This window comes from Arvicola amphibius, chromosome 4 (genome assembly GCF_903992535.2).
Source record: "Arvicola amphibius chromosome 4, mArvAmp1.2, whole genome shotgun sequence".
NCBI classification, from domain to species: Eukaryota; Metazoa; Chordata; class Mammalia; order Rodentia; family Cricetidae; genus Arvicola; species Arvicola amphibius.
In genome coordinates this window covers 105512151-105522329 of record NC_052050.1, presented here as the reverse complement: position 1 = coordinate 105522329, position 10179 = coordinate 105512151, and positions in this window count along the sequence as shown.

The following is a 10179-nucleotide window of genomic DNA, read 5'->3' as shown; positions in this document are numbered from 1 at the left end:
TCCTTCTTCTTCCCCTGTTATTCTTAGGTTTGGTCTTTTCATGGTGTTCCAGATTTCCTGGATGTTTTAAGAATTTGTTGGATTTGCTGGGTTTTTTTTTTATCAATGCATCTATTTCCTTTATAGTATCTTCAGTGCTTGGGATTCTTTCTTCTGTCTCTTGTATTCTGTTGGTTATACTTGTCTCTGTAGTTCCTGTTTGTTTACCCAGATTTTCCATATCCAGCCATCCCCTGGTTTGCATTTTATTACCTCCATTTCGGTCTTCAAGTCCTAACTGTTTCCTTTACCTGTTTGTTTCCTTTTTCTTGGGTATCTTTGTGGGATTTATTAATTTCTCCTAACTTTTTGTTTGTCTTCTCTTCCATTTCTTTTAGGGAGTTTTTCACTTCCTATTTAAAGGTCTCCATCATTTTTATAAGGTTACATTTAAAGTTGTTTTTTCTACTTCTTCTGGGTTAGGATGTTCGAGTCTTCCTGTTGTGTGCTTGCTGGATTCTGGTGTTACCATGTTGCTTTTCAGGATGTTGGAGGAATTCTTGCATTGGCACTTACCCATTTCTTCCTCCAAATGAGGCCAGCAGAGTCTTGGCGTCTTGATCCAATCTTTGCTGTAGCTGACTGTGTACTGGGTAGTTTTTCTTGGTCTGCCCTCTCTTAGGTCCCCTCAGCACTGGAGCAGGATCTCAGATTCCCTCCACCCTGTATTGGCTGTGTTGGGGGGATCTAAGGACCTCGCAGACTAAAAGGCAGGCTTGTGGGCAGGGTTGGAGGGTAGAAAGAAGGCCCAGCGGCAGGAACACTCCCTGCTGGCTCTCAGTCCCCTCAGCCCTGAAGCAAGCTGTGTTGGGGGTTCCAAGGATCTCGCAGATGAAAAGATGGTCTTGGAGGCAGGGTAGAATGGGGTAAAGAAAGCCAGCAGCAGGAACACACACCGCTGGATGGCCAGAAAAGCTTAGGGAATTGGAGAGGGCCTGGATTCAGTCACCCTGGGACTGTCCCAGAGAGTGGCACTTCAAGCTGTCCAGCCGTGTGGCCACTTACTCATCTCTCCAGTTCCCCTCATCATGGAAGCAGGGTTCTTGCAGGGTTCCAAGGACTTCATAGACAAAAAGGCTATTGAACGTGTTCTTACACCGCCATCTGCCCATTTCTTCTTCCAGCAGGGGAAGGTGAATGTGGGTCCATGCATCTGGGGGTCCATCTTTCTCCAATTGGTGCAGGTAGAGCCTGTGGCTTAGGAGGTCACTCTTCCTCCAGGTGCAAGCAGGTTTGTGCCTCTGGTGGTTTCTGATGTGGCTCTGAAGCTCCTCCAGGTAGAGGCAGAGCCAAGACTATGGCGGTCACAGATACCATGGAGGGTGCTTGGGGTGCGGGGAGGCTGCTTCCAGGTCTCCTGGGCTCTGGTGGGGGGGCATGAATTGTGCCTCTGGGGACTATGGCCCAGAGAGTAGGGCCCCCCAGCAAGCCAGATACTTACCTCTCCCCTTATGTCATGTTGAAGACCTTGCTCATGAGGTCAAAGAAGGCTGCAGGTGTAAAGTAAAGCAGTATATACTGAAAAAAACTTTAAAAGGTACAATAAAAATTGGGTATAGACAGCCAGAGGAAAAAATAGTTTAAAAATAATTAAAAGGCTTTAAAGGGCTGGAGAGATGGCTCGGCGGTTAAGAGCATTGCCTGCTCTTCCAGAGGTCCTGATTTCAATTCCCAGCAACCACATGGTGGCTCACAACCATATGTAATGAGGTCTGGTGCCCTCTTCTTGCCTGCAGGCATACACACAGACAGAATATTATATAATAAATAAATAAATAAATAAATAAATAAATATTTTTAAAAGACTTTAAAAAATAAAGTAATATAAAAAGAATAAGCCACATACACAGGGCGTCCAAATCATGTATGATGTTTTGCTGACTTTGAATTTTACATGCTGATTTATATAAAACAACAGCTGCTGAGAGACATTGGTTTTTGGAAACTGTTAAATTAAGCCAACATAAACATTTTTAAACAATCTTTTTTATTTTACATATCAATAACAGTTTCCTCTCCCTCCCCTCCTCTCACTTCCCCCACCTTTCCTTAACTTCAGAATGGAAGTCAAAACATGTTGCATTGGGAGAGAGGTTGTGCCTTTGTTTGCACAGAAAACAAAAAGTTATGGTTCTCTTCAAAATTAATGAAGATCACATTTGGCTGGGGGAGACCTGAAAGTCTCGGCTACAGACATGAGAAAGACACCAAGAAAGACTGCAGGATAGATGACATATATGCTGATCCCTTAACATGAGAACAGCTCTGAGACTGGGTGAGACATGATAGATCTTGCTGGCAACATAATCCTCATGACTTATTTCATGCCATCTTTTCACATGACGTGGATAGAGGTTCAGTTATACAGTTCAAACAGACTTATAAAGTTAACAGATGCCTTTTACCTGCTCAAACATAGAACAAAAAAACTTTAACTTAATGTGCACACTGTACATTCCATACTTGTATTAATGCAGATTTGGGGGGGGAGGACCAAACACGAAAAAAGACAGTAGCCCAGGTGATCCAACCTCTTAGAATGTTTGTTTCCTCAAAATTCTACATTCAGAACAACTTTAAAGCTGCTAGCTGAGATGGTCCAGCCTTACACATGACTCCAGCCAGGACTTCATATGAGCTCTACACTTTCCCATCACACGGATTCTAAAGAAAAGATACAGCCACCCCTTCCAGCACTTGACTTTTATCTAAGTTTTCTCAGGGTCTCCTAAAGATCCATCACCCCAGACAGTAGAAAACAGTCTGGAGAACATGATGCCCACGTTCCCGAGAGGTGAGATGGGTAGTTTTTGTTCGTTCAATGGGTTGGTCATAATTTAGGGGGTGGGCTACAAGTTGTTATTGGTAATGCTCACAAAAGCTAAACAAAGGAGAGTAGATTCAGGGATCTTGTTCTGAGGGAAAGGGGGCATAGTATAGAAATGATGGGATAAAACGTGGATTGTTGAGTCCACTTTTGAACAACCACTAGTCTCAAATATTTTGTGTTGTTGTGGATTTTTGCATATTGATTCAAATGTAAGTTTTTTTTATACTGTATATCTATTCCTACTCTTGTTCAAGGTATTGTACCTATGCAGCTCATGTAAAAATGTAAAATTTTAATCCTTGAAAGCTATTTAGAATAATAAAGAAATACAGGTTAAGGGGCTGGAGAGATGGCTCAGAGGTTAAGAGCATTGCCTGCTCTTCCAAAGGTCTTGAGTTCAATTCCCAGCAACCACATGGTGGCTCACAACCATCTGTAATGGAGTCTAGTGCCCTCTTCTAACCTTCAGGCATACACACAGACAGAATATTGTATACATGATAGATAGATAAATATAAAAAAGAAATACAGGTTAATAGTCATCTATAATGATCAAACTTAGAATCACATTAGGTATGTTTTCAAGGTCAAACAGAGATATGCTAAATAGATAGAACCCAGTTCCAATACCTATTCTCAAACACAATGCATGTCCCTACTTCTTGTCCCTGTACCTAATACCTGTTGTCATATTGGATACCTGTGCCTTTTTACACTACCTGTACTGATTAGCAATGCCTGTATACACATCTAATTCCTATTCTCATACCTCAATACATATACCTTTATTCAATACCTGTATTCATAAATAATACAATTCCCACCATCAGTACCTATACCCACTTCCTGTTCTCATATTCAACACCTGTACCAATATTCAGTTCTTGCCTCTACTTCCACACTGGGGTGGTTTGAAAGAAAATGGCCCTTAAAAGGAGTGGCAATATTGAGAGTTACGGCTTTGTTGGAGGCGATGCGTCACTGTAGAGGCAGGCTCTGCGGTCTCCAATACACTTAAGCTACACCCAGTCTCCCAGACCACTTTCTGTTGCCTGTGAGTCAAGATGTAAGAACTCTCAACTCCTTCCTCAGCACTACATGTCTGCATGCCACCATGATGATAATGGACTGAGATTCTCAACTGTAAGCCAGCCCCAATTGAATGTTTTCCTTTCTAGGAGTTGCCATGGTCATGGTGTCTCTTCACAGCAATAGAGACCCTGACTGGAACAGAGGGGACACGAGGGCCTAGGGTATTGCTGCGATAGCCTCATTATACTTCTGTTTAGAGAAATTGGGGATTTGGGTGGGGAAAGTGGTGGAACAATGTCAGTGCTGTTTAAAGGGCAGCACTCAGAGCAGGAGCGTAGAAGACGGTAGTCCTGACTGACGTGGACTGTGGCTGCTCGCTCAAGTGGTTCCCATGAAGGAGAGTGGCAGTGTGTGGCCTACAGACCAGTTTTGTGCTATTTTGCTGAAGAATGTGGCTGCTTTTTGCCGTGTCTAAAAGGTCTGCCTGAGGCTAAAGTGGATAGTTTTGGATAAATTCCTTTGGTAGTGGAAATCCTTCTAGTAGGGCTGCAGAAATGGCTCAGTAGATAAGAGCAGTGACTGCTCTTCCGGAGGATCCAGGTTCAATTCCCAGTGCCCACATTGCAGTTCACAGATGAACTGAGGATCCAGCAACTTCACACAGACACACACAGGCAAAACATCAGTGCATATAAATTAAAATAAATAAATTATATTTTATTTATTTTTTATTTTTATTTATTAAAAATTTCCACCTCCTCCCATTTCCCTCCCACTGTCCCCACTCCCCCTTCCTCTCCTTCTCCAGTCCTAAGAGCAGTCAGGGTTTCCTGCCCTGTAGGAAGTCCAAGGACCTCCCCCCTCCATCCAGGTCTAGGAAGGTGAGCATCCAAACAGACTAGGTTCCCACAAAGCCAGTACATGCAGTAGGATCAAAACCCAGTGCCATTGTCCTTGGCTTCTCAGTCAGCCCTCATTGTCAGCCACATTCAGAGAGTCTGGTTTGATCACATGCTCGTTCAGTCCCAGTCCAGCTGGCCTTGGTGAGCTCCCATTAGATCAGTTCCACCATTTCCATGGGTGGGCGCACTCCTCGCAGTCCTAACTTCTTTGCTCATGTTCTCCCTCCTTCTGATCTTCATCTGGACCTTGGGAGCTCAGTCCCAGTGCTCCAATATGGGTCTCTGTCTCTATCTCCATCCATCGCCACATGAAGGTTCTATGGTGATATACAAGATATTCATCAGTGTGGCTATAGGATAGAGCCATTTCAGGCGCCCTCTCCTCTGCTGCCCATGGAACTAGCTGGTGAAATCCCCTTGGACACCTGGGAACCCCTCTAGAGTCAAGTCTCTTGCCAACCCTAAAATGGCTCCCTTAATTAAGATATCTACTTCCCTGCTCCCATATCCACCCTTCTTATATCCCAACCATCCCATTCACCCAAGCTCTCCCCAATCCTCCCCTTCTGCCTTCTCTCTCCCCATCTCCCCTTCCCCCCAACTCACACCCACCCCTGTGCTCCCAACTTTAGCCTGGCAATCTTGTCTACTTCCAATATCCAGGAGGATATGTTTTTCTTTGGGTTCACCTTCTTATTTAGCTCCTCTAGGATCATGAATTATAGGCTCAGTGTCCTTTGTTTATAGCTAGAATCCACATATGAGTGAGTACATACCATATTCCTCTTTTTGGGTCTGGGTTATCTCACTCAGTAAAGTGTTTTCTATTTCCATCTATTTGCATGCAAAATTCAAGATGTCATTGTTTTTTACCACTGAGTAGAACTCCTAAGTGTATATGTGCCACACCTTCTTTATCCATTCTTCTATTGAGGGGCACATAGGTTGTTTCCAGGTTCTGGCTATTACAAATAGTGCTGCTATGAACATAGTTGAAAAGAGCCTAGTATAGACTCTGTTGTGTGGTAATTAGTGTTAACTCTGATGAAGATTTATAATGAAAAGGAGCAAGCTAAGCAAATAAAAATGCATAATGTGCAGTCTGAGGAAAGGGTCACCAGGAAGTGGAAGGGAGCTAAGTTCTGTGTTGAAGGAGATAAACAGATGAAGAACTGAAACAAAAGGAGTGGTGACCGGGGGGGGGGGGGCAAGATCCCACTCAACTACACATCCAACTGTGAAAAGAAAGTAAAGGCTTAGAGCCAGGTGTGGTGGCTTTAATTCTAGCACTCAGAAAGCAGGGACTGGAGGATCTCTGAGTCTGAGGTCAGCCTGGTCTGTAAGAGCAAGTTTTAGAACAGCCAAGGTTAGGCAGTGAAGAAAATTATCAAAAAAAGAAAAAAGAAATTTGGTGAAGATGGAATTGAACAAGGGCCTGTGTTTCAACCCCAGTGAGCAGCAGAACTTGGCATTTCCTGCCACATAGTTCTGGAGTTAAGAATAGAAGAAATGGGCAATGGAATTTGTCTCCACAAATAAGGAAAGCCACTGAGGCCAGGCATGTGTTAGGGTGTCCCTTCATAGAGACCTAGAGAGGCCATTGCATGAAGCTGTGAAGGTGAAGCCTGGATTACCTTGGAGATGCCAGAATCATGATATATTTGCTAACAAGAAGCAAAACCAGACCAAGAGAAAGAAGTGTGTTGCAGTCAACAAAACTGAAAGGAATTGGAGATCTGAAGAGTTCTTTGACATCAGATATGGTGATGCAGAGTTTGCCCAGCTGTTTTTTGGTCTTGCTTTCATCCAGTATTTTCTCACTATGCTCCCTACCTTGTGTTTTGGAATGGTGATGTATATCCTGTGCCATTGCATGTTGGAAGTGAGTGATCTGGGTTTTTTATTTTAATTTTTGAGGTGATTGCAATCAAGAGATTGCATGAATCTTAGAAGAGACTTTTGACTTTAGACTTTAAAATGTTCTTGTGACTGGGAACTTTTGAAGCAGGAGTGAATGTATGTTTGCATTATGTTATGGCTACAAGCCTTTGGGGGGCCATGGAGTGGAATGCAGTAGTTAGAATAAAAATGGCCTCCAAATGGAGATGTGGTCTTGTTGGAGGGAGTTTGTTACTGTGGAGGTGGGCCTTGAGGCCTCATATATGCTCAGGTCACACACAATGTCTCAGAATACTTCCCGTTGCCTGTGAGTCAAGATGTAAGAACTTTCAGCTCCTTCTCCAATATCATATCTTCCTGCATGCTGCTTTTCTTCCCATCATGATGATAATGAACTAAATCTCCGAAATGTAAGCCAGCTACCCCAATTAAATGTGTCCCTTTTAAGAGTTGCCATGATCTGTTGTGTCATATTTTGACTGTTCTCTGACAAATAAAGCTTGCTTGGAGTCAGAGGTCAGGGTCAGCCACTAGCTGACCAAAATTGACCATAGAGATTTGGAATACTGTAGACTGGGAGGAGATAGGAAGTAGGAGGGCGAGGTAGAGAGAGGACCTCGGCCCTTTTGGATGGAGAAACCAGAGAGGTAGGATGTTGACAGAGGTTTCTGTCCTGCCTGGTCCCACAGTCGTTCAGTCCCAAAGAAACACACAGAGGCCTACATTAATTATAAACTTGTTGTCTATTAGCTCAGGCTTCTTGTTAATTAACTCTTACATTAACCAATAATTCTTGTCTGTGTTAGCCACATGGTTTGGTGCCCTTTATCAGTGAGGCATTCTCATCCTGGGTCCTCTGCATCTGGGTAATGACTGCAGACTGAGTCTCACCTCTTCCCAGAATTCTTCTATCCTGGTTGCTCCACCTATACTTCCTGCCTGGCTACTGGCCAATTGACATTTTATTAAACCAATACAAGTGACAAATCTTTACAGGGTACAAGAGCATTGTCCCACAGCAGTAGGCAGTGACTGTGGCTGCTCCCCTGTTTCTCTGATCTTTCAGGTTTTTAACCTGATATCTGACTCCTGGTTTTTTATTGATATGACTAATTAAATTAACACTTCACCTGACATCCACCTGGGGCATGAACTCACCAGATAGCCTCTTGTCCATGCCTTTGCAGTCTCTGGCACCCACTAGAGCTACACACAGGAACTGCACCCAACAAAGTCATCACAACATGGACTGGCTTCTCCTTTTATCCCCCAAGTCCTCTGAGAGAGTCTGGGATTTCCCTGTTGTGACCTCTCTAGGGCAGTCTCCACAAGTACCAAACTCCACAGGAGCCTGGGCTCCTAATGCCGCAGGAGTTAGCCCTCACCACTAGCCAGCTCTGCCTTTAAGCAGTTCTGGGCTTTCACTTCCTGCCCTGTCATCACGCATGCTGCTCTTGCTGTTCCCTGTCTCCTCCTTTCAGATGGCTGACTCTTTGGCTCCTTTTCCCTGTTGGTTGTGGACTTTCCCTGGGCCCCTCCTCAGGCTTCTGGTATGAGATCAGTAGCAGGTGTCTTCACCAGGCTGTGCACCGCCTGTGTTCCCAGTCCAGATGTGCTACGCAGTGACAGCCAGCCTCACATGTTGCTGTCATCATCAGCAGATCTGGTAAGACTACTGGGATTTCTTAAAGAAGGGAATTAGATTTTTAAAAAGGGAAAGGAGATTGAAGAGTGATTTTTTTTTGCCCATATTAAAAATGGAAAACATGGGGACTGGAGAGATGGCTCAGAGGTTAAGAGCATTGCCTGCTCTTCCAAAGGTCCTGAGTTCAATTCCCAGCAACCATATGGTGGCTCACAACCATCTGTAATGAGATCTGGTGCCCTCTTCTGGCCTGCAAGTATACATGCAAGCAGAACACTGTATATGTAATAAATAAATCCAAAAAAAAAAGGAAAACATTATAACACAGGGAGATAGTTCTCTGTATAGTTCTACAATGGATGGTTTGAAAATGGAACAATTAAGGGATAATCAACTTAGCTGGGATTGATATGATGTCAGTTATCAATTTGATAATTCTTATTTTATTCCAAAAAAAGTTGTTTGCTGTCAGTGCCAAATACAAAAAAAAAAAAAAAAAAAAAAAAAAGAATTGACTGACAAAAAAAATCCTCAGGAAGACAAACTAATAAAACTAAAAAAAATGTTCACACACAGAGGCGTTTAGAGCAGAAGTCACCACACCATGGCATTATAAACTGAAGGGAAATGACCCAAGGTTATTAGAAAACCAACCTTAGTTTATCCAGTTACCATTCAAGAATGGCCATCAGATGGTAGGTATCGCAAGGCTATGCAGAAGTTAACTGGGAATCTATAGAAATGTTAGATTTGAAGAGATTTAAGAAAGTAATAGTTTCCTATGGCATGCATTCACCTCATTCCTCAAGTCTGGAAATAGCTAGTTACAGCAGTATTGGAATATAGTCCTCAGCTACATTAAAACACTTGGCGGAGAGATGAAGCTAGGGCTATTGAACAGCATGGGGTAGGGTTAGAAGTTATGAGATTTCTGAAGATCAGTCCTTGGTGAGGGCCATCATGCTGATGTGCAAAGACAGGTTACATTTGATGATCATACCTCGTTCATATGCGGTACAACAGCTTTGAATGCTTGGGACAAGATTCAAAAATCAGGAAAGAGGAATGAACCATTTACTAAAATTATAGAAAGCCCAAAAGAAATTTTCAGTAAATTTTTGCAAAGATTGACTTCAGCTGTAAATTGAACAATATCAGATCCAAAAGTCAGATGAATATTAATTGAATCATTGGCTTTAAAAATGCTAATTCACAATGCAAAAGGGTAATTAGGTCTTTAAAGATAGTATAACCCCATATAGGAATGGATATAATATGCAGTCAATATTGACTCTCATAACCATGATGATGCTTGGATATGAGAGTTGATTTCCAAAAAGGCTTGATGAAAAATTAAAATGTCATGTTTTAATTGTGGTAAACAAGGTCATCTAAAAAGGGATTGTGGGCAGGACATTCCTAGAAATAATGTTTTTTTCTAGAGATATTCCTAATGAAAGGCATTTTGGAGTATGCAGAAGGTACAGCAAAGGCCAATACTGTACCAATGAGTGCAGATCAACAAGGGACAGACAAGGTGACCCTCTGCCATTGGGAAATGCCATGGGAGGCCTCTCGCAGGCCCCTATGTCAAATTTGGTTCAACCATTCACTGTGGGGGAAACTCCTCCCCAGAAAAATTAAAGGACCTAATGCCTACTGTAAAAAAAAAAAAATACCCATACTGCTTGAATGATAGAACAGCTTTAGAAGGTGACTATCATGAATATTACCATAGAACCTCCATACGGCGACAGATGGAGATAGAGACAGAGACCCACATCAGAACAGTGGACTGAGCTCCCAAGGTCAGCAGGAGGGAGAAGATGAGC